The sequence below is a fragment of the Cupressus sempervirens genome, chromosome 10 (assembly GCF_028749045.1).
Source record: "Cupressus sempervirens isolate cs-2001-9-10 chromosome 10, ASM2874904v1, whole genome shotgun sequence".
In the NCBI taxonomy this organism is placed as follows: Eukaryota; Viridiplantae; Streptophyta; class Pinopsida; order Cupressales; family Cupressaceae; genus Cupressus; species Cupressus sempervirens.
This window is the reverse complement of record NC_143127.1, coordinates 848,841,730-848,847,304: the sequence shown is the minus strand read 5'-3', so window position 1 is coordinate 848,847,304 and position 5,575 is coordinate 848,841,730.

The following is a 5,575-nucleotide window of genomic DNA, read 5'->3' as shown; positions in this document are numbered from 1 at the left end:
AAATGTTCTCTCTACTCCCATCCTAGTCTATACTAGCACTCGAGGCGTGGGTGAGAACATACAAAGACTCTTATTAGGTTCATTTTACTCTCATTTAGTGTACTATTTTCACTTATTAAACAACTTACAATGGGTTACCCTGGCAGCCACTTAGGGCGCTGGCCTCCATTACAAGCCACTTCCCAACATTACATAAAGATAACATACCCTAAGCTCATGAAATCACACATCAAAGAATCATATAATATCACCTTAGTCCTAAACAAGTGACTAGAAAGTATCAAAGATAAATCACAATAACCCATCAGTTCTCTACAAGCAACTGAAAAGTATCCAAAAAATACTGATCGAAGACTCAAAATGGTTAAGTCAAGTAGGTCATAACTTTCATCCTATTATCCATGATAACACTGAAAATAATAACCAACAATATAAACAAACTCATTAGAGAGCATACCAACACATTACCATGGTTGAATTTAAAAGATCAAGATCAATTCAACACAATACCACATTCACAAAACTCTCAAGCCTCTGGTAGACATCCTAAAATTGGTCAACACTCTAGTTAACCCGAACCCAAAACATAGTCAACATTAGATAATGTAGTGTAGGTTTCATAGTTTGGTTTGATTTTGAAAACATAATGATGAGTGAAATGTAAGGTTTCAGTTTTTGTTTCAATGTATGTTTTAAGTAAAAGAGATTTTTAGTTTACCCTACAAGTTAACCCATTCATTGATTCGAATAAAATATAGAATTACCCCCATTATATTTTAAGTCAAATTTTCCTAAAAATAATCTAAGGGTAATTATTTATTTAAATTATTCAAATAATACTTATTAATTTTTAAATAAAATAATTTATAATTTTATTAAATATTAGAGTTATTAATAATAATTAAATAAATTTACAATTCTATTAATTTACCTTCATTATCAATTAAAATTAATTAAATTATATTTAATTAATATTAATATTAAAAACTATATATAATCATTTATTAATTATTTATTAAATTATAATTATTAATAAAACTATTAATAATTAATAATTTAATATTTAATTATTTATTAAATTTATAAAATTGTTTAATAAAATTAATAATAATTAAAAATTTAATATTTAATATTTATTAAATATTAATAAAATAACATTTAGAAAAATTTAATATAAAATAAAGCTAGTGTGTTTATTAAAAAGGCCTGCCAGCCTTTGACCTGCAGCCATAGGCCTGGCTGCTGTCGTAGGCAACATTCAATCACTAGTACATTTGAGGTCTTTTTTGACCATTATTGGTCAAAAATTTGACCCAAATTTTGACCAAATTTGACCAACCCATTGGTCAAAATTTTTCTAGTTTAAAATTTGACCAATGCACTGGTTGGTCGAAAATTTTCAAACATGTTGGCACAAGTTCAGCCAAGCATTGGTCGAAATTTTGACCAATGCTAGTAGAAACTTGTATAGCATTGGTCAAAATTTGCCAAGCATTGGTCAAAATTTTGGCCAATCACTACTACATTTGACCCCAATTTTCGACCAAAATTTTCAACCATCAATTAAAAAGGTTTAGGTTGGTCAGATTGTAGAAGGAAATTTTTCTCTTTTTTAAAAATCTAACCCGTGTTGGTCAAAATTTTGACCAACACGAGCTTTCACTTTAAAATGAAAAATCATTTGGCCGAGCATGCGAAGGAGTGTGAGAATGGTTATGGGTTTAAGTTTTAATTTGTGATACCGGGACCAAACACGCAACAAGACATGCAACAAGAAATGGAGCGCAGGCCTACTGAGAACGGTTGCAAAAAATCATTCCTCTGCCATGGTCGCCAGAGGCATTCTTTCTTCCTATATCTACCTACGAGTCGCCTACCCTACCTACCCTGAACTACAGGTATATCCAAGATTTAACACCTTTATGTAGCGATCATTAGAACAGTACAACCTGGGAGTAGGATTGAATATTTTATTGTTTTTGTAAATTGTTTACTTTTTTGTAAGTGTAGTCTGCATAGGTACAAGGTAAGGACATTTTTCAATGGATTTGACAAATCTCGATGTATACAAAGTATATTTATAAGCGAAATTCATATCTAGTTTAAATCTTAAGAAATACTAGTGGAAACGTTACATTCAAGAATATATTCTTACACTTTTGGGCATGTTGCTTTTATCAATATCACATTTCTGAAATGCACTCTTAAAGTAGATTCAAGTTAATTATAACTTATTGTCTCCTTGATACAAGCATCTGCGAAAATGGGCAACTTTTCACTGAACAAGAAGATTTATGTATTGTGTGCCTCAATGGTGGTCTATATTTTTGGTTTCATCTGGTATTTTTAAAGTACAAGAACCGTTTAGTTATTGTCTTCATTTTGTCTTATGATTAGCCATTTTTTGAATGATCTCTTTTTATTTTCACCACATCAATTTCATTGTCCTTTAATTGAAAATCTATAAACTTTAGGGGTGACCACAAGAAGTTGGGTCGCAATTCCGCGAAAGTCAGATCCGCGGAATTGTACTTCTCAGAAACGAGTACCCAATTTTTTAAAAATTGGGTACCCGTTTCTAAAATTAGGCTTTGGGCACCCGACCCGAATTTTAAAAATCGGGTACCCTATATTTAAGAAGGATCGGGTACCCTTTATTTTCCAGTTTAGAATTGGAGCGACTATGATACGGAAGTTGATTTGAGGCAAATGTTCAAATTTATTATGACATATCTCACCCGGTAGTAAGATATATAAATATGATACAATCAATGTTTTCATATCCAAATTTATTGATCCATATCTATAGACCCATATGTTATAGATCACTTTTATGATTCAAAAGAACTTTGAATTAATGAATATTAATGAATCTTTCATAAATTCTATTTATGGACGATATTTACTCATATTTTTTAAAAAATTAATAATCCATAGATTGGATTCTTTGTTCTATTTTTTACTTTTTCATAATGATTATGCAATAAGAGAAGCTAATGTGTTCGAATAGCATGATAAATCTCATCGTCTTGACTATATGAATCGAGAGATTTTCATTCTCGAAAATGTCATGTAATCTTTAACCGATTTTGTGCTTCGATATAATTGCTTGGAGCAAGTGCTATAGCTTGCTTCCAATATTTAACAACTTGATCAAACCAAGCTTCCGCAATTATAGGATCTCCCTGTTGAATGGCATGTTCTCCTTGGTCGGGATAGAGTAACTTCTAAAAGTTTTCTTCCCTTAGAATCGTACTTGAGAGTTTCCTACCTCATACGTCTCAATTAACTATTCTTTAGTCCTTGTACCCAAACTTACAAAATAGGGTGCGCAAATACATCCTATATTTCTCTTCATCATTGAGATCTATCAAAAAGATTGACATTAATATTTTTCTTCCTTAGTTTGAATAAAAGACTTACAATTTTATATACAAAGAATCAGTCATTAAAGTACCCTAGTACAAGTGGCATAGATCTTCGGGCTGCCTCACAAAAAACTCTACGTATATCATTATGTTTCGAGAAGACTCTTTTGAGATACAATACAGTCTCCAATATTTCTAAGTCAAGATCTCTGTGATAAACGTTTTCGAAAAGAATGTTGATTTGGAGAAAACTGCTTAGATGCATTTTGAAAAGATGACTTAGATCTATTTCTAAACTTAGATCTACTTCTCAATTTAGATTTATTTCTAAACTTATTAGATCTATTTTGAAAATATGGTTTATATGTATTCCGAAAAGATGGCTTCATTTTATTCATAATTTTTTTTATGAACCTTTCAAATACTATTTATTTTGTTTCAACATATTTCAGAAAGAAATATTGATAGAGACATATTTTTTTAATGTATATACAAAGATAAAGAAATAAATATCTTCAATAAATATTTTTGGGTAGAAATGTTTTTGATTAAGTAAAATAGGTTTTGAATGGTGCCTAAAACGCTTTACACGTCAAAAAAATTTCAATGGAGCCCAAACAAAAAATACAACAGCCTAGAGGAGAAACAGGTCACCAACCAAAAAAAGTGATTGTCGTGGCCTCGCAGATAAAATAGTTCACTTTTGCCACTAGATTACAACTTCATAAAACCATTTAGGACCCTTTAGTCCCAAAAGAGTGAGATCGAAGATGCCAATTAGAGGACTGTTGGGATCATTTGTATTTTTTTCTTTAACTTTTATCCAACCTTCCTCCGCCAAAGAAGTATCCTTCTCCCAAACCAAAGCATCGATGTCTAGCCCATCCGGAGAAACAAACAATACCATACTAGAAAGATTACCCACAAGATCCCTACCCACAAAGGGAGGGGAAACCACAACTTCCATATTCAACAACGGACCAGAAGCCTAGTCAAATGGGGAAGAAACATCAGCACTCGAAGCAACCACAAGCGCGGGGGAAAATAAAGGAGCAGGGTCTTTAAGGAATAAGTAATGTCGATCCAAATCCCCGGCCCAGTAAGAAGGCCTTTTCTTTAATATCCTCAGCTCTACAAGGCAGCGCGCAACCACATGTCCAGTTCTGGAGCAGACCCTACAGCGAAATTAGAGTCTGAAATCCAAGAACCATTAGGGACCTCAAGTTTGATCTTCTCAGTGGGGCCCTTCGAAATATCAACCACCACAAGAATGCATGCGAGTGTAAGTAGTATGAAGAATATCTAAAGATCTAGAATCCACCATTTGGAAGTCTCCAATAGCATCTCCCATAGCTTCAAGAGTTGAATCCAGCCATAGGTGAAGGGGAAAACTTTGGGGGAAAATTCCAATCCTGTACCCTAGGCCAGCAGAGTAGGTACTTGGCACAAAAGTCCCGTAAGGGAAACTAGCCTACAACCTTTCTCCACTACAAAGGGGAGTCGAACATGTGACCTCAAGGAAGTAAACCTCAAGGCACAAACCAACTCGCCTACAAGTGGCAGCGTTTCTGGGTAGATATGTTGGATTCAATATTTATTTTTATTTCTCCATGAATAGTATGCTTGTAACAAGAAGGACAAAATTTATTTAATTCCAATCGATGAGGAGTATTGCAGTGATTTTTTCAAGTCATATATCTAGAAATACCTGTTGGTTTTTTTCAACACTACCTTGGGTACAACTAGTACATTCTAAAGTAATTGGTATTCTTACATTTCCACCCTTGGCCATATAACTTACTTTTGGTATTGTATCTACTTATTTTCTTTTCAATTTGGGAAAAAAAAAAAAAGAGAAGAAAGAGAAAGGGATAGAAGTTGTCTTAAAAATGATTAAAGATTTTATTACTTAATTAATTCTTGTAATAAAATCTTTAATTAATATTTTCAAGTAGTTTACTATTTGAGGAACTTTTGGATCTAGACTTTTACTTTTATCTTAATCCTAACTTCACCCTCCCCTTCTAAAATTTTATTTATCCAAGAAGAAAATGAGATGAATCTAACATCATTTTTTATTTTGGGTTTGTAGGAAAGCAAAAAAAAAGGGAAAATTCAAAGCATCTAGGAAAAAATGATTTATCTCAATTAGTAAACCAGATAAAAGTACCAAGCATAAAGTAGCTAACACATGTGTTGTGGAAAGA